The sequence below is a fragment of the Ceratotherium simum genome, chromosome 4 (genome assembly GCF_057802395.1).
Source record: "Ceratotherium simum simum isolate JZ-2026a chromosome 4, ASM5780239v1, whole genome shotgun sequence".
In the NCBI taxonomy this organism is placed as follows: domain Eukaryota; kingdom Metazoa; phylum Chordata; class Mammalia; order Perissodactyla; family Rhinocerotidae; genus Ceratotherium; species Ceratotherium simum.
This window is the reverse complement of record NC_141903.1, coordinates 28,390,899-28,414,918: the sequence shown is the minus strand read 5'-3', so window position 1 is coordinate 28,414,918 and position 24,020 is coordinate 28,390,899. Positions and strand designations below refer to the sequence as shown.

General features: G+C 41.6%; 1 protein-coding gene across 1 annotated transcript in view; it reads right to left on the bottom strand.

Annotated features, from left to right (window-relative positions):
• The window catches only part of HTR4 (5-hydroxytryptamine receptor 4), a 176,244-nt gene extending 155,023 nt beyond the window's left edge, over positions 1-21,221 (bottom strand). Inside the window, exons 1-2 of the mRNA XM_087429591.1 lie at positions 20,976-21,221; positions 144-330 (exon numbers count right to left, since the gene is read on the bottom strand). The gene's annotated coding sequence lies outside the window, so the exon portion shown is untranslated. The remainder of the gene's footprint in view (positions 1-143; positions 331-20,975) is intronic.
• Between the last annotated feature and the right edge of the window lie 2,799 nt (positions 21,222-24,020).

Genomic DNA, 24,020 nt, shown 5'->3' with positions numbered 1-24,020 from the left:
AAGCACTGTCTCTCCAGAAGCTTTCTTGACCTGTGTCTCTCACCACATAACACCCTGTGCAAAGCCCAGGCATCACTTATCACACTGTATTGAAATGATTCATGGCCCCCTCTCCCCCCTGGTAAGCACTATAGCTCATTCACCTCCTTTTCCACCGGCACAGTGTCTGGCATTGAGGAAGTCCCAGCCAGTGTTTGTTGTCCTCAACCGCCTGATGAACAGCGAATTTTGAAACAGCTCTTGAAGACTCCTTCATGGTCCATTTTCCTCACGGAAGCCCAAAGGGGTGGGGAAAGTAGGGAGAGTCCCTCTCTAGGTTCCCATGGGAACCTAAATAAATGCAGCAACAATTAGAGGAGAAATGAATACACTAAAAATATCATTTTACAAAGTAAAAGAATGTCACTTCTTTAAGTATTCACATTATACCTGCTGTCCTTTCTTTCCTTTAGGAGAATGTTTAAAACAGCTTAGAAAAGATGGCTCTTTGTTACTTACAAAGCTTACTTCCCCTATCCTAATAATACAATTCATATGCATATTGTTATAGATCAAATGTTTATGTCCCCCCAAAATCCATATGTTGAAAATCCTAACCCCCAACGTTATGGTATTAGGAGATGAGGATAGTATTTGGGAGGGACGGAGGTCATGAGAGTAGAGCCATCATGAAAGGGATTTGTGCCCTTATAGGAATAGACAGAAGAGAGATGATTTTTCTCTCAGCCACGTGAGAATACAATGAGAAGATGGCAGGCTGCAAACCAGGAAGAGGACTCTCACATGGGATCTGCCGGCACCTTGATCTTGGAATTCCAGAATTGTGAGAAATAAATGTTTATTGTTTAAGCCCCCCAGTCTATGATATTCTATTATAGCAGCCCAAGCTGACTAAGAAATATATATATGTCACTCTAGGGTCTGGATCTGGCTATGATCCTCTCTCATCCTTTCATTTATTCATTCAGTCATTTTTTACTGAGTGCCAACAACAATGTGCCAGACACCGTGGTAGGCTCTGGGGACACAATCAATGACTAAGAGAACCAGAGGAGTCTTTCCTCATGGAGTTCACAGTCTAGCAGGAGAAATAGACAACTTAAAAAGCAAGCAAATAAATAAATACATTCTTACAAACTGTGCAGGCTACATGCAGGAACTAGCAAGGTGCTCTGATGGAGCCTAATGGAGGGATAGTGGGGATAGGCGTTTTTCCGGAATAGGCATCTCAGATGAGACCTAAAAAGGGAAGGAACTGGACTATGAAGAGTTGCTGGGAGGACTGTTCCGGGCAGGTACAAAGAGCTAAAGGCAGAGACAGTTGGGGGGTTGAGGAATGGAGAGAAGGCTTATGTGGCCGTAGCAGAGTTGAAACTGACTACACATGGTGGAAAGGAATTTAGATTTTGCTCAAAGTGCAATGGGAAGTCACTGAAGCATTATAAGCAAGAGCGTGCTATAATCCAATATACATGTCAAAGATCACTGTGGTTGCAGCATCGAGAACAGTTTTGACAGAGTGAGTAACAAAATGAAAGCCAGACGTGAGATTTTCAAGAAGTTCGAGAGATGGTGGTTTAGACAAGGATGGTGGCAGTAGAGATGGGAAGATGTGGATGTGCTTAAGGAATATTTTAAAAGTAGACATGTCAAGACTTCTTATGTCATTTCTCTGCTCAAAATCTTTTGAAGGCTCTCCTTATCGCTCAGAGTGTACAAAGGTCCTGTAGAATCTTCTTCCCTCGCCACTCTGACCTCATTCGCTCTGTTCCAACCACATGGACCTCCTTGCTGTTCCTTAAACATACAAGTGATTCTCTCAGCTCTTCAGCTCCCTCTGCCTGAAATATATTTTCCCAAGAGGTTTGGATATTCTCATGGTTCACCCCCTCAACTCTTTCCAACTTTGCTCAAACGTATCTCAACAAAGCCCTCCATGACCAAGTTCTTTAAAATCGCATGCCCCTACTCCAGCAATCCTTATAACCGTTTCTGCGTTATTGTTTTTCTTGACACTTTCTACTTTCTATCATGTTGTGCCATTTCATTTTTTATTTTGTTCATTGTCTGACTCCCTGCACTGGAATGGAGGAGCTCCCATGAGATCCCCAGAATGCGGAACAGAGTCTGCTACTGGTAGGGGCTCACCCAGTGTTGTTTTATGAATATAGGAGGTCAGGGAAGAAATTAAGAATGATTCCTAGGTTTCAGGTATAAATAATTGGTTTGTGTTTTTTAATGAAGTGGGAAAAACAGGGGAAATCATTTTTATTCTATGATAGAATGAAAATAAGTTCAACTCCATTTATTCTATGATAAAGTCAGTGCTTAGAATAAAATGGGGTTGATCATGTTTTTTCAAGAAGGTGGGAAACATTGATTGTGAGAAAACTATGAGAGACCTAGTCAGAACAGCTAAAGGGAGAGTTGGATGCTGGCCCTCTTGTCCTCCCTCCCTTCTCCCGCCAGTCCTCCACCACTTGCTCCCTTCCTGCACACAGCATTGGGCCTTCCTCTCCTGGCACAACCTCCTCCTTTCTCCCTGATGAGCCCTACATCCTATCCCTTCCTCTTGTTGCCTACTAGCATCTCCTGCATTTGCTTATAGCTGTCACTTCCAACCACTCATAATCTGGCTTCTGAGTCCCCCACAAACAAACACAGTGACTTTGTCACAGAAGAAAATCCATCTACTAATTTTCCTTAACTCACCCTTCCAAACCACTCACCCACTTGTAACTACATGAACCATCCCCTGGGCTCATGAACCTAGAGCAAACACCTTCCCCCTCCACCTACTCGTTGTTCAGGTCTTTCCCTCTTTAGTAGGCCCACCTCATTCCTCTCCATTATCCTTTATAATTAAACGTGGGATTTAAGCTGCAGTGACATGGGATAGCTACTGGCTTTCCTTTGGACCAAGAAGACCGCTAGAATGTCTTTGGTGAATAAAATAAACACCACATTTCATTGCAGAGCCATGAACTCATGAAAATGCATTCTTAATTGCTCCCTTAACACTTTCATCCTGATGCTAAGCATTCTGCTCCTTGCTGGCCTGTTAGAAGAGAACTCTTTTAATTTTCTGTTTGAATGACATACTGTTGCAGAGAGGATTAAATGGGTAATACATGCAAAGCAATTAGGACAGTGCCGTGCATCTAACAGATGCTCAATAAATGTTATCTGTTCTGAACTATAAAAGCCCTCTCCTTCTGCTTGTTGTCTGATTGGGGCTCTTCCAAAGAGTAGGCCCCCAAAAAGATCCTCAAAATCAAGGTGAAGCCTTCCCCTCGCTGAAAGAATTTCAATTGCCGTTTCATGCCATACAGCCTGTTAATCGTCTGTTTTCAGCCAGAGACCTGATAAAAAGGGTTGCACTTGTGTTTTTTTTGAACATTGGAAAATTAAGTTTAACAAAACAAGATGGTTATTAAACTAAGAACCTTGGATCTTAGTGTGCACTGTGGTTTCTCAACGACAGACATACAGAGATAAGTGAGAATGTGAAAAGGTAAGAATATGAGCTCTGAAAAAGACCCTAGAGACAACTTATCCAATTTTTTCATTTCGTTTTCTTATAGGAAATTAAGATCCAGAGGGAGAAAAGTAATTTGCCTAGGGCTCTGTAGTGAGTTTGTGGCTGAGCCAGGATGAAATCAAGGTTTCCAACTCGCAGTCCAGTGCCCTTCAGACTTCCTCCCTTCCCTGGCGGGGGATTCTTCACACAGAGTTGCAGCCACGTCTTGTTTTGGGGTCGCATTCCACACAGGGACAGAGAAAGGGCATCCTCAGGCTGTGAAGAATCCGAGACACTGACAGTCCCCCTCACTCATGGTAACGTGTCAGGCACAGAGAAAGGACCGGAAACCAGTGCAAACTTCCTTTTTGGTCACGGGCTCCTTGGATCAATCCAGATTTGACCTAAACCAATTAATTTGCAGAATCAAGAGCAAGCCAAGGATGGGGTACGGCTGGGGAAGGGAAGTGGTATGCATATTGCACATTATGCTTCTTTAAGACAAGGACCATATTTTTGTAATCTTGCATTTCTCAATATTTGTTCAATGAATGAATAAATTCTCAGCCTTCTCTGGCATTACCCTCAAACAATACGTTAAACGTATTCTAAACCCCTGTGAGAGCACCAGGAAGAGTTATATTAGCCTGACAATGCAAGAACTAAACAAAATTAAGAACCAAAAAATAAAGTTGACCAAAAACTGTGTTTCAAATAAACATGCCTAATGGACTCATTTCCCAGCTCATTTATCTTATCTAATGCAATTGCCTAGTTCTATGTTTGTCTTAGAAGTCTTCTTATTTTGACAATTTTTAGACAAAATGTACCTAGTCCCTTCTGTCATGGAGGGAAGACAGACAGCAATCAAATGATCATACAAATAAATGTATAGTTACAATTGCAGTAAGAAATATGAAATAGGAGAAACTATGAGCAACAATAACCTCATTAATAGAGGTTAAGCTTTCAGAATGTGGGAGGTGATGGTCTGAGGCAACTCATACTCTTCTCCACATTTGAATTCTGTGTTCAGTACTAGCTGCCTCCATTTTAAGACTTGGGCAAGAAATTCTACTGTTGCTTCCACAGTTAGTCTGACTTTTCAAGTGCCATTCTTTTAGGGGATCTGCTTCATTTCAGAGCAAGAGCAGAAACAGACAAAAGGAAACTAGATTGCATTTATTCATCAACTATTTATGAAGTCCCTGGTATGTGTCAGGCACTTAGAGAGGGCTTAGGATACAATGGATAGTGAAACACAGCTGGTTTCTGCTCTCCTGACACTTACAGTCTTGTAGGAGAGGCAGATGGTAATCACATGATCGCACAAATAAAGGTATAGGTACAAATTATAAGTGCCAAGAAGTACAGGAACCTATGAGAAAACATAATTTAATTTCAATTAAAGTACTTGAAAGGCTTTTCTAAGGACTGAAATTCATGTTGAGATTTTTTTTAAACCACTTTATTAAGGTATGATTGGCATGGAAAAATCTGTACATATTTAATATATACAACTCAGTGAGTTTGGTGATAACTATATATCCAAGAGACTATCACCACCATCATGACCATAGACAAATCCGTCATCTCCCGTAGTTTCCTCCTGCCCCCTTTACTAGTATTTTTTGTGTTTGTGGTAAGAACATTTAACATAATATCTACCATCTTAGCAAATTTTAAGTATATGATACAGTGTTGTTAGCAATAGGCACTGTGCCATATAGCAGATCTCCAGAACTTATCTTGCATAACTGAAACTTTGTACTGTTTGACCATCACCTCTCCATTTCTCTCTCCCTCCAGCCCCTGGCATTCACCATTCTACTCTCTGCTCCTTTGAGTCTGATTATTTTAGACTCCACATGTAAGTGAGTTTATACAGTATTGTCTTTCTGTTTGGCTTATTTCACTTAGCCTAATGTCTTCCAGGTCCATCCATGTTGTTGTAAATGGCAGGGTTTCCTTCTTCTTTAAGACTAAAAAATAGCCACATGCAAAAGAATGAAACTGGACCACTATCTTACACCATACACAAAAATCAACTCAAAATGGATTAAAGACTTAAACGTAAGACCCGAAACCATAAAACTGCTAGAAGAAAACATACGCAGTAAGCTCCTTGACATCAGTCTTGGCAAAGATTTTTGGGTTTGAGACCAAAAGCACAGGCAACAAAAGCAAAAATAAACAAGTGGGACTACATCAAACTAAAAAGCTTCTGCACAGCAAAGGAAACCATCAAGAATAGGAGAAAATGGAATGGGAAAAGATATTTGCAAATCATATATCTGATAAGAGGTTAATATCCAAAATATATAAAGAACTGAAATAACTCAATAGCAAAAAAACAAATAGCATGATTTAAAAATGGACAAAGGACCTGAACACACATTTCTCCAAAGAAGACAGACAGCCAACAGGTACATGAAAAAGTGCTCACCATGACTAACCATCAGGGAAACGCAAATCAAAACCACAATGAGATACCACCTCACACCTGTTAGAATCGCTGTCATCAAAAAGACAAGAGATAACAAGTGTTGGTGACAGTATAGAGAAAACGGAACCCTTCTGCACTTTTGGTGGGAATGTAATTTGGTACAGACATTATAGAAAGCAGTATGGAGGTTCCTACAAATATTAAGGATAGAACTAACATATTGAGATTTAAAGAATGTGTAGCAGTTAACAAAGCAGAAAGGAGTGATACCCATGTGTAGATACTGGAAAAACACAGCCACCAGGCCAGGTTGTCCCTGGCAAATCATTTGACCTGATGATTTAAACTGTAAATTAGAGGGAATCACATATTCCAGAGTAATGAGCTAAATTGCTAGGGCCAGTGAACCAAATCTGGCCCTGATGCCTGTTTTTGTGCAGCTCGTGAGATAAGACTGGTTTTCACTTTTTAAATGGTTGAAAAAATCAAAAGAAGGAAAATAGTTCATGACACATGAAAATGGTATGAAATGTAAATTTCAGTGTCCACAAATAAAGTTTCATTGCAACACAGCAGCACCCATTCATTTGTATATCATCTATGGCTCCTTTCATGCCACGGCAGCAGATTTGAGTAATTTCGACAGAGACTCTACAGCCAGCAAAGCCTAAAATATTTGCTATCTGGCCCTTCGCAGAAAACCTTTGCCAACCCCTGGATTATAAGAAAGTGTTTATTTTGAGAAGATAAAATTGTCAATATTGAGGTTGCTGCTTGAGGGAAGGATTTAAATGTTTAAAGTAGTGGAATTATATTGGTTCCAGGAAAAGTGCCTTCAACATGTGTAAAAGTGATTGGCCTGCTCTCTGGCCCCAGGTGTCCCTATGAGATAAGTGACTTCAGTCGAAGCCTTCACTTCCATATAGTAAGCCATTTTGCCTCTACTAGGATGAGGCCGTCACTTGCGGGGTGGGGGCATTTGAGTTACAGCTACAGTGGCCCATCTGATTTAAAAAAAAAAAAAAACTGCCCGTAGGACTCGTCATCTCCCATGTCAGAAGCAGACAGCCAGCATCTGGTGACACCAAGTCTGCCAGGGCCTGTGATCCTCATTTCTCTCATCCTGCTACACAGACACGGGCAGAGGGTAAAAAGGAGGCTGCATTATTTGGAGTGCTAACGTTCTCTGTACCCCTCTGTCAGGGTCACCGGCTCTGAGGAGGAGGGTGTGAGCAATGAGAAGCGTACATGCTTGGTTGCCCATTTGCTCCATGCGAATCTGACAGCTTGCAGAAACAGGGCCAAGAAACTTAAAACAGAAAATAATCCTGCTTCCATCCTTCCTTTGGGAGGAACACTGTAAAGAGGGAAAGAGTATTCCCAGCAGAGCAAACAGCATGCTTGAAAGCACCCAAGTGAGAAAGAGCCTGACGTGGCGAAGAACACCATGTCTTCAGGAGGAGGCTGGTACGGCTGGAGCTCAACGAGCAAAGCAGAGAGTGTAGGAGGTGAGGTCAGAGAGCCGCCGGAGTCAGATCATGTGGGGCCATCTGAGGATATTAAGCGTCATCATATGTGCCATCAGAAATCATAGAAGGGTTTTAAGCTCTGGAAATTGATTGACAGTATTGAAAGGTATGGCTCATTATATTTTTCAAAGATGGCCACGGTAAATATTCCATCCCACGTGCTGCTCTTTCAATATGAAGTAGATTCTCCTCCACTGAGAGATGGGGTCTGTTTCCTCCCCTCAGATATGGGCAGGACTGTGACTAGAAGTGACCCCACGGGACTACCTAGGTCATTAAAAAGGGTTGCAACTTTTGCCTGGTCCTTTTGGAACCCAGCCATCATGTCATGTGGAAGCAGGGAGACGACATGGAAAGGCCACATGAGATGTTCCTGCCAACAGCCCCCACTGAGGCCCCAGTGGACAGCCAGCATTTACCTCCAGACATACGAGTGAGCAAGCCTTGAAATGATTCCAGCCCGAAGCAGTTGAGTCACTGCAAGCCTTCTGGTGTTTCCAGCTGCAGTCCCAGACATTGTGAAGCAGAGGCAAGCTTCTCCCGACTTCCTGACCCCCAGAATCCATGAGCATAATAAAATGGTTGGTGGTGTTTTATTCCTCTGGTTTGTAAGGGAGCAGCAAATTAGGCTACACAGCAACAGATAAGAAGAAGCTAAAAATCCTAAGGTCTAGATTTCCTAAAACCTGTTCTTGTCAATTGTCTTCCTTTTTTTTTTTTTCTTTTTTTGTGAGGAAGATCAGCCCTGAGCTAACATCCAATGTCAATCCTCCTCTTTTTTGCTGAGGAAGATTGGCCCTGAGGTAACATCCGTGCTCATCTTCCTCTACTTTATATGGGACGCTGACACAGCATGGCTCGACAAGCAGTGCGTCAGTGCGCGCCTGGGATCCGAACCGGCGAACCCCGGGCCGCAGCAGTGGAGCACGCACACTTAACCGCTTGTGCCACTGGGCCAGCCCAATTGTCTTCCTTTTTTACTTTGTAGAATACCTACTAGTGGTATTTCCCCTTTGTTATTTAACCTAACTACCTAGGACTACATAAGAGTCTTTCCAGGCCTTACCTAAGGTGCCCCCTACAAATTCTGTTGCAATGGCCTCAGCTCACAAGTTCAATTCTTTTATAGAACCTAAAAACTCATAGTATAACCTGAGAGGGCATTTGAAAAAGACATTTTAACAGAATCTGTCATTTTATGCTGCTTCTCCTCAGAGTTATAGCTCCTTTAAGCGGGGAAGAAAACTGGTAAGCCAAAATCACTGTTAGTAGCTACTGCAGATGAAAAGAAATGAATATTATATGCAAATCTAGTTTTACCTAGCTACAGGAAAACTTGGGTGACATGAACACCTGCTCACAAATTGTCACCTTTCTCACAAACCCCAGCACTATTCACTACCCAATCTGCATGCAAATATGATCAGAACTCTGCTTTCTTACTCATCATAGCCTGTTTTCCTGGAAACAGATTCCTCCTGGGATTGCCAGAAGTTTGACACCAACTCTCAGGTTTCCCCAAGTGCTGGCAGGGACTTGCTCCTTGGGTACCTTGTGCCAGCCACAGCCTGTCTTGCCCACTACCTGCCTGTCCATCCTTCTTGCCCTGACACCACAAGGAGGAGACTTCTAGCTAACAGGAAGGAAGAAGAGGGCAACTAACCATCTCTCTGCTCTGGTTCTTGGCCTCCGGCTTTGCAGCCTCTTCATCCACAAAAAGGAACTAGGAGACAGTGGGACCCCTGGTGACTACTGTTTTCCCAACAGAAGGGAGTGATCATCCTCAAAGGGGAGAGCAACTTGCTCTGCTTTTGCCAGGATCTGCTGAGGCTCTTTTAAGCACTGTTTGATTTAAATATAATAGTGAGCCTTCCGGATCAAAGACTATTCATTTCTAAGAGCAGATCAATTCCAATTTACTTCTGAAATTCTACCCTCATAAAATAATCTGTTTTGTGGTCTTATGGGATTCTGACTTTTATAGCAGATCTTATCGAGCTGCTGAAGATGGATGAGGTGTGTATAGGAAAGGTGTGGATTGCAAAGCCTGGAGAGCCACGTTAAAGGAAAAAGAATCCAGTTGACTGTTCCATTAACATTTGTGAGCACTTATCAGATGCAAGGCCACGATGGTAAGCACTGTTCACAAAAGATTTTGTTTAATTCTCCCAATAACCTTATAAGTTGAAAGTGAAACTGTCACCGTTTTACAGATGAGGAAACTGAGGCTGGGAGAGCTTAAGCAACCTTCCCTTGGTCACACAGCTGGTAGAGACAAAGCTGGGATCCAACCCAGGTCAAACAGCTCCAGAGCCAGCACTTATCAGAATCTGTTGTTGACTCTGACGTGGAGCCAAGTTTGAGAACTGATGGGAAAAGTCTTCCAGGTTTCATTCAGTTCTAATCAGGGAGCAGATCAGCCACTCACAACACAGTTTTGCAGGATGTCTGATCTCAGTGGATGAATGATAATCACTGCTCACAATGTTTGTAATTTTTCTTCTTGACTGTTTGGATATGGTTGTTTTTAAAAACCCTTGAAAAAGTACTTAGCACCTAAAAATACCCCCAGTGAGCGATGCAATGTAGTTTCTAATTTGAACTCTCAGAATGGAATGCACAGGAATCATGATATCAAAAGTAGGGGCCATCCAAGATTGGAGCTGGAAGGTCTAGGTTGTGATTCCTGTTGTGCCCAGATTTGCTGGGAAACTTTGGGCAAGCCAGCTCGGGCAATGACAACTGCCCTCACCCCCACTTTGCATGGTCTCAATGGGGGTGTCAGTCTAGGACCCCTAACCTCTCTAGGTTTAGGAGTGGTTCCACGGCTCATATCGGGGCAATCAGATTATCTGGGAAAGTAAGTTTAAAGCGTGGAATTCAAGAACAGAATGAAATTGGAGCATAGAGCAAGAAAAGACTGAAAAGACAGCTTCAGAGTTTTGCCCCTCGGAGGCCCAGACCTGCTCTTTTTCAGGTCTGACATGTCAACTTTCCTTGGAATCTGTGACTTACCCCAGATCCTCTCAATAAATTCCTCATTGGCATACATGAGGCAGAATGGGTTTCTGTTGCTTAAAACCAAATAAACTAGCACAGTGCTTCTTAGAAGAAATAACCAAACCACAGCCTAGATGGTCCCTAAAGTCTCCTCCAATCCTAGCACTTCATGGTTTTCTATTACTATCTTCCTAGGACCTAAAGTTGTTTCTCTATTGTAGCATCCATCCTTCAGATGTAGTCTCAAAAGAAAGAAAAAGAAATTCGGCAATTTGGCATTTTCCCCACAAGTTTCCAAATAGCTAAATAGCTGAAAATCTGGGAAGGTTTGCCTGAAATTTCCAGTCTTTGTATTTACTATAAACTGTGATTGTGTGTAAGTCTGAGGAAATCTGAATGAGCTCTGGGGCTAGAAAGATCAGAATTCAAAATTATTACTGCCACTTACTAGTGCTTAACCTTGTACATGTTGCTTCATCTCTCTGAATCTGTTTCCTTATCTGTAAAATGAGTGTGGCAAAATGATTTATTAAGATATTAAATTGTGTTTTATTCCACTCTATTTTTACCTTCCATAAACCCCTATGCACATGTGCATGTGTACAAATGCATGTGCATTGACACAAATGCATGTGCACAAACCCTCACACATGAATATACACACACACAGAATTCTAAGAACAAGAATTCCAAAAATCCCAGGCCTTTCATGCCTCTTTGACTTACAGCCAAAAGGAGATCCCTGCAAATAAAACCTGCCCCTGGGCCTTGAAATTCTAGAGTGGTTTGTGCTAGGGGAGGGAGTAGTAGAAGAAGGACAGTCCTCAAGACAGGCAAGAGGACATCGGTCTTCGGGTTCCACAAGTAGTGGGAACCTGGGCCCTGATTCCCAGAGCCATCCCCAAGGAGGGACCAGGACCTCACAGGGATCTCTCAGAGGGAAAGCCTAGTCTCAGCCAAGCTTCCCCTCCAAGCTGAGCATATAAGATCCCTTACTGCCCAGTCAAGGGCCCCTGCAAATGTGGACAACATAAGCACCAGTGGCCACCATGAGAGACTGGGACCAGAGGATTTGCATGTGACTTTAGGAAGGGAGCAAAACTTCCCCAAAATCATGAGGATTGAATTTCCCGTCCTCCTGTCCAGATGGGGACTCAGAGTCGGATTTCATTTGATTCAAAGAAAACAATTCGACATTTCTTGTCACATATATAAAGAGAGAGACTCTAGCAATACATATATTTGCTTACAAGAATGAAATTATGCAATATACAACATTTACCACTTCCTTTTTTCAATTAACAATATATTTTGGATACTTCCCATGGCAATACATGTAAACATGTCTAATTATTTTTTCACAGAGGTAGTACGTGCCCTGGTGGTCTAGTGGTTAAGTTCCAGTGCTCTTACCACCACGACCTAGGTTTATTTCCTGGTCAGGGAGCCGCACCACTCATCTGTCGGTTGTCATCCTGTGGCGGCTGATGTTGCTGTGATGCTGAAGACTGTCAGCAGACAGTATTTCAAATACCAGAAGGGTTGCCCACGGTGGACAGGTTTCAGCAGACCTTCCAGAAGAAGGACCTGGCCACCCACTTCTAAAAAATCTGCTCATGAAAACCATATGAAGAGCAGTAGAGCATTATCTGACATAGTGCCAGAAGATGAGAGGATGGGGGCACAAAAACACCAGGCAAGCTTCTGCTCTGCCATACGCAGGGTCACTAGGAGTCTGAATCAACTCAAGGGCAATAACAACAAAGTACATGCTCATGGTTAAACAAATCCCATACATAGAAGCTATAAAATACAAAGTAAAATGTCCCACCTAGTTGTAGAAATAACCACTTATCATTTTATGTGTGTCTATTTGAATATTTCAAGCACATGTGAGCATATCTATGTCTGTTTTTAATTAGTCCTACCCAAGATTGGTTGTTGTGGTCCCAATTTCTTCTTTCCATGTGGCTATCTGAACTGCCTATCACACAGAAGACCCTACAGTCTGATCTCTAAGCCATTCCCTAAACAGAAGAGAGGTTAGAAATAGGGAGTCCAGCAAAAGATTTCTATTTCTAAAAGGGCTAGATATGTTGTCTTCTAAATCTTTTTTTTGAAGCCATAAATAATAGTGATTAAAGCAAGAATATACAGGCTACTAAACGAAACACATATAATTCTAAGCGTGATCTAGCGTTAAAAACAGGCCATAAATGGCTTTCTTCAACAAACCCCACCTACTTATTCTCAATAATGGTGATCCCAAGTCCAATTTCATGCTTACAAATCTGTAAGGGAAAAGACTTTCTAGTCTGTTTATTTAACACATCCCTCATTTATCACATGGCATCTCTTCTAGTCCCAGTTATCCAAGCCAAAAGTAATTCAGGAGCCTAAATAGCTACTACTGACCAATGGAATTTTCAGAAAACACTATTTTAAAAACAATTTTGATTCATAGCCAGTCTTCTCTGTATTCTCTACAACGATTTTTTTGTCTGTGGAGGAATCTTGATCATGTCGAGAGCTTAGCTCAAGGCCACACTACATTAAGCCCCACTTGACACTATAGTTATTTGTTTGGTCCTACAGTTCCTAGTGTTGCCCTTAAAATGAACTCACTCAAATGCCATAAAGAAGAGTGTGTGCTTCTGTAGGCAACAGGGAGCTATCAAGAACTTTCAAGTAAGGAAATGGCACACATTGGTCTGCCTTTTGGAAAGGTGGCTTTATCAGCTTCAGAAAGAGGTATTAAAGCGACTGGAAGCTAGCAGCAATGCCCAAATCCATGGTCCAGGCAAGATATAAAGAAGGCCTGAACCAGGAAAGTCCCAGTGGAAGGAAGTGAGCTAGGCGGATCCAGGAAGATAAAATAAGCAGGATTTTTTGACATTATACTAGGTAGGAGAATGACAAGGGTCAAAATAACCTTGAAGTTTGTAACTTAAGTGGTCCAATAGTGGCATGGAGTTCTAATGCTGAGGGAGGAGCACTCTTAATGGTAAGAATGGGCAACCAGGAGTTCCATTAAGGAAAGTTGAGTTTGGAATGTCTACTAAGTATCCTCCACTTCTGGTATAAAGGGAGGAAGAAAACTAATCCACCCTGGAAACCAAGACTATGGTAGGAGAAGTATTAATAGCAAAGAGCAGGATTATATGAGAGATGTTGTAGAGATATAAAGGGACACATACGGAACTTTCCACAATTTTAGTTCCCAGGTCACAAGACTTGTTTTTACCCAAACTTGTTATCCTCAACAAAGAAGCTGGCAATGGAACCCAAAAGCTGAGCCCAGAGGAACTCCCAGGACTTATGCTACTAAACTTCATCTCCTTATAAGTATCCAAATGATGCCAGGGACAAAGGCTTGCCCTTCCGAAGAAGGAAACCTAAGAGCCAGCTTTCTCCCTCTGCTCCCAGATGGCATGACACATGTCGATTAGAAATGTTCAGGAAGTGCTTTCCTCTTTGTAACCAAGAGAAACATTTTGCTTCTTTGGAGCCTGCTCCCACTTTCTCTCCCTCCTTAAATGGAATCTGATGTGTTTTTTCCCCAAATTATCCATGACCAGTCCCTTGCATTCTTTGCTCTCTTGGTAGATACTCTGCAGTGGGCAGATAAGGATGGGGCTCAGTGACGTACATTTCTCTGTTGGTTTCCTTAGCAATGCCCCAGCAGGCTTCCAGCTCCCCTACAAACCTGCGTCTGAGTCAGCCTGCTTTAGGCTACCGTCCAGGCTCTGCCAAAACATCACTTTTAAAATAATAATAACTCTTTTTCTTTCACAACACTTTGCAGTTTAAAAAGATCTTTCGTAGTCTTTATTTCATTTTACCTCCATAGCACAATCTTACAGAGAAGATATTATTAATATCACCATTTTACAGGTAAAAAAATAGAGGATCACAAAAGTTTAATCACTTGCCTAGATTGCATAGCAATAAGTCAACAGAAGAGGATAAGGCTTGGAAACAGGGCTTGTGGAGTTTGTTCACCGTGGGCAACAGTGGCTACTCAGTCACAGCCAGACTGCCCCATACAGCCTGAAGACCTAGGGGTTATTCCAGCCCAGGATGAAACAGGGGGCATGTCTTCCCTCTGAATTAAGATATGCTCAAGATTTACTGACAAAGTCTAATTCATGAACAGTAATGATAAAAGGCTTCTTAATTCAGTTAGTTACCAGCTTGCACCCCAACCAGCATTAGTGGTCAAAATACAACAGTTTTTATAGCGCTCATCATAAAACAGTTGTACTATGGACTTATCACAGGTTTACTTCTACAGTTGGTCAATGTATACATTTAATTTTGATTTAACTATTGATTCACACTGTTATGACAGAGGTTGTCAGGTATAACACTGAGTTGAATGGTTCATTGAAATAGTGTATAGTTGGTAGAATTTGTTTTGAATAATTGGTACAGCTTAATATCCAGCTGGCACCTAAGAAAAGATGCGTGTTTACTGGCATATGGCTGTGTGTATATAGGAAGGGCTGGAGAGAGCAGTCAAGTGCTCTCCTCAAGGAGCTCCACAGTACTGATGGGTGATCAAGTTAGGCAGTAGGAACTATGGATGCTTCTATAGAATCTCTGAGACACCAGTACATGGGATTAGTATCTCCATTGCCATTATTGCTGACTTGTTTAGAGCTCTTTTGAATCTCTTCACCTCCTGAAGGGAGCTCTAAATTTCTAGTGTTTGAATGTGAGCCACATGCTCAAAAACCTGAGAACTGCTGTCTAACTTCTCTTCCTGGAAAAATCAAAATTAATATTCAAGATATTTGATTTGAAAAAGTCTTTGAAAAGTCATTGGAAAAAATTAAAAAGCCATTGATTTAAACTATCTTTCCAAATTTAGACTCCATCTGCAAAGGGAGATTCCATTTACCCAACCTGAGTCAGGACTCTCACTACCTCACAAGACAGTCTGGTTTTTCCACCTCACACTACACTATTTCTAACAAACCATTCTAATCTCTTTCAGGGTCGGTGCCAGTGGCCTTCAGGTCACAGAATCCTTCTTTTTGTGGACGGAGGATCATAAGCTTCTGTTTGGATTCTTCTAGCAACAACAAGGCCCACCACCTCCTGAAGCAGCACGTTGTTAATATTTTCCTTTATATTAATAGTTTTCTGCCTTCTTATAGCTTCCAAGAGTGGCAGTTAAGCAAAACAGATAAGGTCTCAGGTTTTGAAGTCAGATAAGCTACATTTAACGGCACTTCCAGATTCTGCAACATGGGATGAGTTATTTAGCACTTTAAAGTGGCAGTATCCCAATCTATAAATAAAGGAGAATAAAAATAATACCCATCTCTCATGACTGTGATAAAGATTAACTGAAATAACACATATAATATTCTTATAGCATAGTGCTTGGTACATAGTAGTTATATTTAATTAACCACAGCTGCTATAAATATTCTACACCTTGTTCTTACTTAGCTTGGTCTTATGGAGTCTTGTGAGATAGAGTGGCAAGCTCTAGGGTCACTTTTATAAGGATACTAATCCCATTCATGAGGGTCAATCATACTTCAATAAAAGGTTTAAAAAAAAAAAAAAAGATAACAATGCTCACCGTTGGCATTCCGGAGAATAAGATTTTGCCGCTAAATAGGCCTATAAGAGATTTATAAAGAGGCAACATGATATAGCTGTGGAGAGAATACCCAATCAGGATGCCTGAGAAATGGGTTGTACTTCTCTATGCCCTTGGGCAAGTCATTTGGCTAGTCCAATATCTTCCATTGCAGAAGAGAGAAAATGAGACAAATGTCACAACATTGTCATGGGAATTAAGGAGATACATATGCAAAACTACTATGTGGGAAACAGTGCTCAGCACATAAGAAGCGTTCAACTAGTATTGGTTGATTCTATTTCTAGGCCCCAGACATTTTGACACCCAATGGTATTCTCAGTCTAGATAATTGGCTATAGACATTCAGCTCATGGTTGTGATGACTTCTTTAACTAGTCTCCTTGCTTCTAGTACATCCTGAAAGTCATTTTAACCATATGCTCAGAATCCCGCAGTGGAATATAAAGAGAATAATACTTATGAATCAAAATCTATGGGAAGTGGTCAAAACAGTGTTTAGAGGAAAGCTCATAACTTTACTTGTCTTCATTCTTAAAAAAGTGAAAGAAAATTAAGTTCTCACCTTATTATAGAAAATGAGTAAAAAAAAGAATAGGAAAACTGTAAATATGATAAAATAAACAATAAATTAGTTAAATAATAAAGAAAATGAAAAGAAGTGATTAATATAATCAAAGATTACTTGTAAAAAAAGACTAACCAACAAATAGCAAATCTAATTTAAAAAGTAATAACATTAGAAATGAGGCAGGAAATAGAGAATCTAGGATAATAGGAAAATATGTATCAGGAAACATTTTGCACAGTTAAACACTAATTATTTTAAATTCTCTGTGAAATAAATTATTTTCTCAAATACAAGAGAATTATCACTTACTGGGTACTAACTATGTACTTTGTCACAATACCGAGTGTTTTATGTGCATTCCCTCTTTTTGTCGGTGTGGTAACATCAGGAGATAAATATTTGTCCTCCTTTCACAGACAAGAACTGAAGCTTAGAGATGAAGCTATACATCCAAGCTCACCCAGCTACTAAGATGCAGCTAAAATTCAAATTCAGATCTGCCAACCCTATACTATTTATACTTTTCCACGTTTCCATCCTAAAAATGTAAACCATCAAAATAGTCACAATAAGGAAGAAGAAATTTGATTATCCAGTAACTAAATATGTTGAAAAATTTTTCACAAACCGCACACACATAACTGGATATACTTGTTTAGATCAAAACTTCTTCAAGCTTTCCAATAGCAAATAGTAATCTAACTACCCATTTCATTCCCCCCCCCAGCAAACTACCTAAATTACAGGCATAATTTGTTTTATTGTGCTTCACAGACATTGAGTGGAAGGCAAGACCCTCCATCAGCAAAAAGGTTATGATTTTCTGAAGGCTCAGATGATGGTTACTGCACACTTAATAGACTACAGTATAGTGTAAACATAACTTTTCTATGCACTGGGAAACCAAAAAATTCACGTGACTTGCTTTATTGCAATATTCACTTTATTGCGGTGGTCTGGAACAAACCTGTAATATCTCTGAGGTATGCCTGTACTATAAAAAGAAAAATTTATTTTAACCCCAATTGTGATTATGGTATACACATACACAACTACATATAACCCCCAATGGTGAGTTTTCCCCTCACAGACATGAATTTTTCAATAAAAAATTGAAAAAAATTGAGTAAAGTGGTAAATTATTACATGCTAGAAGATACTAGCAGATTACAGGTGTGCTAGAAGAATACAACAAAAAAGAAATGTATTCTACTTAATATTTTCATTTCAAAAGCTTTTTCACAACAAAATCACATCAATAGAAGCAATAAGCCATTTGACAGACTCTAAGATTCATTCCTGATTTTTACAAAGTTTAAAAATAGTATACAGCAGCATGACAACATGAGGAGCTCCACAGACTTGCTGTCCAATGAAACCAGTGAAAATTATATAAAAACAAAAACAGCCACTTAAAGTCTCTAGAAATGGTCCCAAGGAAATACAGCAAATGAAGAAATTTACTCAAGAAAACCTACTAAAATTTAGTAGGAATAACAAGTCTGATATTTCAACCAAGACATACTCCTGTAGGGGGAAGAGGGAGAATCTCCCTCTGCCCTTTTCCTTAAGGTTCTTATGGCTGGCCAAATAATTAACAAGACAGGTTAGCAGGAGAAAATAATACGAAGTTTAATAACATGTATACATGGGAGAAAGCAGGGACACTGCGTTTCTCAACACAATAGCAGAAATTCTCGTCTTAAATACCATGTTCAGCCAATGACAAAGGAGGATTTTGGGGGTTGGGGGAGTCAGTTACAGGAGATTACCACTAAAGCACAGTAAACAAGAGTAAGGTTTATTATGCAGCCCCAAGGCCTCACCTTCCACATTGATAAGTCACTAGTAATGAGCTCATCCCCCCTCTTCCCAATACAGAAAGGGAGATACCTTTACAAATGGAGACTTCCCTTGTAAATGATTGTCTGGCAACTCCTCGCAGGGCCATCCAAAGAATGTGGCCAGAGAGACAGAACTCCCGATAAGATGGGCTTGTTGGTGCCTTTTCTATTGTAACCTCTATCCTACATTATCTTTATAGCAGTCATGATAGATCTGTTCTAGGAAGGAGCCACCATGTCAAATTCTTTAGGCAGTTAGTGGGGGAGGTCAAATGTCCTTCAGAGAAAACAACCAAGGTAAAGAGATAGATTTCAGGGTGGCCAAATCTTGATCTCCCACACTCCCTTCTTCTCCCTTTGAAATCAATGAGATGGAAGCTCTGCTCCAGACAGATAAGAAGACAGAGCTCCTCAGCTCCCAGTTAGAAAGCTATCTTCCCAGGAGGAGCAGGATGTCAGCACTTTTCATCCTGCCCCCGGCTACTTGTTGGTGAGACTAAATTCCAGGAAAATGCCACTGACAGCAGAGGCTCCCTTCCTCCACCCAGGCTCCACTTGTGGGATGAAGGCTAAACCTTGGGTATGTTGCCGCTTGGGTATGTTGGGTATGTTCCTTGGGTATGTTCCAGAATACTGGAACCCCAATAGCCCCTGCCCTAGCTTGTAAGGTGGTGTTTCCATGCACGAGAGGAGAAGACCGAAGACCAAGAGCTCAGCTCCTGAAGTAGGAGAGTCACTCAGAGGGAAATGGTTCATTTTCCCCACCTCCAGCTCCAGATCCCTCTCAGAGGTTTTGCCTGGGGGAAGAAGCAGGCCATAGAGTAGATAGACCATAATCTCTTCCCAAAGGAACTGACTTCACTTGAATAGAGCATAAAGAAGTTCAAGCCTGAGGACACTCTCAAGAACAGTGGAGGTTGTGGTTAAATGCAACTGGAAGGATATTGGTAGATTTATTGGATTTAAAAGCTAACCTGTAAACTGACTAGTTTGTCCAAGAGAATGAGAGAAAGGCACAGCTCGGAGAAGACATTTGAGATCAGAACAAATCTCAAATGTCTGACCTCAGGATCAAATGACCTCAGGGAATATACCTTCAAAAGAACCTGAATTTGGGTGGTCTAGTCTGTTGAGCAATTTATACCCCAGGATATTTTGTTAAAACAATAGAGTAATCAGCCTGCATTTAGTGAAGTTTAACAGTTGGGTGTGGACAGGGAAAAAGAGAGTCCAAGACAGCCCTGCCAAAACCTCTATCAGCCCAAGATGATTGTCGACATACAGAAGGCTGCACCCACTGAGGAGCAACATCAGAGGCGGAACACTGTGGGGAGAGAAATAGACTTCACGAAAATAAACCAACCCATTACCAAGCAAATAGCAATGAAAAGCAACAAGGGGGGAGGGCAGTACTTAGTTGCTACAATATATTATCTAAAATATCCATTTTCCAACAAAACTGCAAAGAAACAGGAAAGTATGACACATACGCTGGGGGAAAAAGCAAGCAAAATAAACTGTCTGTGAGCAGCCAAATGTCAGATTTAAGAGACAAGTAGTCATCACAAATATGTTCAAAGAACTAAAGAAAACCATGATTAAAGAGGTAAAGGAAAGTATAATGAAAATGTTGTACCAACTAGCGAATATTAGTAAGGAGATAAAAATTATCTCCAAATGGACAACCGAATGGAAATTCTGGAGTTGAAAGTATAATAATGGAAATGAAAAATTCACTAGAGGAGTTCCACAGTAGATTTGAACTGGTAGAAGAAAAAATTAGCATACATGAAGAGAGATCTATAGAGATTATACAGTCCAAGAACAGAGATAAAATAGAATGAATAAAAATGAACAGAGTCAATGGTATTTCTGTACACTTGCAATGAACAATCCTAAAATGAAATTAAGAAAACAATTCCATTTAAAATAGCCTCGGGGGCGGAGTCAAGATGGCGGCGTAGGCAGACTCTGAACTCACCTCCTCCCGTGGACACAGCCAATTTACAACTACTCGTGGAAAAATTACCCCTGAGACAGAACTGAAAACTGGATGAGAGGAACTCCTGCAACGGCGGACAATCCTAACTGGGGTGGAAGAGGCAGAGACTCCCTTCTGGAGAGGAGGAACGCCGCCTTCGCAAGCCGCCAGCTTCGCGGCCGCCGGGAGCAGCTCACAGGTACGCAGCCTCCCTGGAGGCGCGGGGCCCTGAGCCGGGGAGCGCCCCCGCTGTGGGCATTTTGTGGACCCAGCACAATTGACATCAGCGGCATAATATCTGACTTTGCCTGCTACTAAAACATTGGGTAGCACCCCCAGAAAACCAGGTTCACAAAGAAACTAAAACTGGCTCTTAAAGGGCCCGCGCACAAACTCACCCGTTCCAGAAAGCATCCTAAAATCACCAGAAAGAAAGGTGCACAGTGCTTCGGTGACAAGAGACTCACCTAATAGGCCCTGAGTGCATCTCGGTGAGGGGTGAGACCCCTCCAGGGACTGGGACATTGGCGGCAGCCATTGTTGTGGCCTGGTGTGAGCGTGCTGACACAGACGCCATTGGAGTTCTCCCTGAGACCTGCTAGCCCAGGGTCTGCTCCACCCGCTAGAGCACCGATTTAATCCAGCTCAGCCAGGGCAGGCAGCCCACCCTAGAGACTAGCCCCACCCAACAACAAGCCCTCAGGCAACATGTGGGCCTGCATAGATTGGTGACTGGATTCTCTGCAGCCTGGCAACTGAGCTGACTTGAGCAGGGCAGGGTGTGCACAAGGAGCGGGTGGAGAGTGTGGGGCGGTGGCAGAGTGTGTGGGGCTCCCGCCGTGGAGAGACTGGGTCCACTTGGGAGGTCGGGCGCTCACACGGGGCAGGACTGTGTTGACTGTGTGTGTGGACCTGTGGGCGGCAGGGCTTCTCAGCCACAGAAGACTTGTACTTCTCAAAGACCCACATAGGAGGTTTGCTCCACCTTCCAAAACCTGAAACAATTGGGTGCTCCTGTGCCTGAGGCCAGCCCCACCCAGCTGCCATCCTCAGAGAGCTGACAAGAGACCTAATAGGCTAGAGGCTTACAGCAATTGTAAGGCCCTGAGCCTAACAACATGCCACGGTGGGGGCCTACTCACTTAAAAGAAATACTGCAACACAAATGTGGTATTAGAACTTGCAGCCAACTGTGCTGGGGCTCCCCACAGCTGATAAAGAGACTGAAGGGCCCACAACAACTACAAGCAGCTGAGCATTACAACAGCTGGCCAGGAGCATAACTCAGCCTCCCTGGGCGCCTACAGGGAGAGCAAACAGGCCACAGCAGAAGGATACACATAGCCCACATAGGGGTCACCCCTGGAACATTGAGAACTGAGGGAAGCACACTGGAAGCCTCCTAAGCCATCACTTACATAAGGTCACCTATCCAAGAGCAGGAGGCGTGGCTGACCTCCCTCATACGTAGACCCAAGCACAGGGAAAGAGGCAAAATGAAGAGGCAAAAGAATACATTCCAAGTAAGGGAACAGGACAAAACCCCAGAAAAGGAACTTAGTGAAACAGAAATGAGCAACCTACCCGACAGAGAGTTCAAACTAAGAGTGTTAAGGATGCTCACTGATCTGGGGAGAAGAATAGATGGACTCAGTGAGAATGTCAACAAAGAAATGGAAGATATAAGAAAGAACCAATCAGAAATGAAGAATACAATACTGGAAATGAAAAACTCATTAGAGGGACTCAAAAGCAGAGTAGAGGATACAGAAGAACGGATCTGTGAGCTGGAAGAAAGACTAGAAGAAATTACCCAAGGTGAACAGGTAAAAGAGAAAAGAATTAAAAAGAGTGAGGACAGTCTAAGGGACCTCTGGGACAACATCAAGCGCACTAACATTCGTGTTATAGGTGTCCCGGAAGGAGAAGAGCGAGACAAGGGGGCAGAGAATCTATTTCAAGAAATAATAGATGAAAACTTCCCTAACCTAAGGAAGGAAACAGACATCCAGGTACAGGAGGCACAGAGAGCCCCAAACAAGATAAACCCAAAGAGGCCCACACGAAGACACATCATAATCAAAATGTCCAGAATTAAAGATAAAGAGAGAATCCTAAAAGCCGCAAGAGAATGTCAAGTTACATACAAAGGAAACCCCATAAGGCTATCAGCTGACTTCTCAGCAGAAACCTTACAGGCTAGAAGAGAATGGCATGATATATTTAAAGTGCTAAAAGGAAAAAACTTACAGCCAAGAATACTCTACCCAGCAAGGTTATCGTTCAAAATGGAAGGAGAGATCAAAATTTTCCCAGATAAGCAAAAATTAAAGGAGTTTGTCACCAAGAAACCAGTGCTACAAGAAATGTTAAAGGGACTGATTTAAGGGGAAAAGAGAAGACCACAAATAGGAAAAATTATCTATTTCCACGATTAGAACGTAATGGATACAAATGCACAAAAAGAGGTTGGATATGATATCAAAAACATAAAAGGAGGGAGGAGGGTAGTTAAAGAGTACAGCTTTCAGACAGAGGTCAAACTAAAGTGACCATCAATTCTGTATAGAAGAAGTAAGGAACAGAGAAGGACTACTAAAACACTGAGGAAAAAAAAAAAGTTAAAAATGGCAGTAAGTACATACTTATCAATAGCTACTTTAAACGTCAATGGACTAAATGCTCCAATTAAAAGGCATAGGGTGGCTGACTGGATAAAAACAAGACCCATATATATGCTGCATACAAGAGACACACTTCAGACCTAAAGACACTCACAAACTGAAAGTGAAGGGATGGAAAAAGATACTCCACGCAAATGGCAATGAAAAGAAAGCTGGGGTAGCAGTACTCATATCAGACAAAATAGACTTTAAAACAAAAACTGTAAAACGAGACAAAGAAGGGCATTACATAATGATCAAGGGAACAATCCAACAAGAGGATATAACACTTGTAAATATCTACGCACCCAATGTAGGTGCACCTAAATATATAAAGCAATTATTAACAGACATAAAAACAGAAATAGACAGTAACACAATAATAGTAGGGGACTTTAACACTCCACTTACACCAACGGATAGATCATCCAAACAGAAGATCAATAAGGAAACATTGGCCTTAAACGACACACTAGAACAGCTGGACCTAGTAGATATATACAGAGCATTCCATCCAAAAACTGAAGAATACACGTTCTTTTCAAATGCACATGGAACGTTCTCCAGGATTGATCACATATTAGGCCACAAAACAAGTCTCCATAAATTTAAGAAGATTGAAATAATACCAAGCATCTTTTCTGACCACAAAGGTATGAAACTAGAAATCAACTATAGGAAGAAAACCAGAAAAGCCACAAATACATGGAGATTAAACAAAATGCTACTGAACAACGACTGGGTTAATGAAGAAATCAAAGAAGAAATCAAAAAATACCTGGAGACAAATGAAAATGAAAATACGACATGCCAGAATTTATGGGATACAGCAAAAGTGGTTCTAAGAGG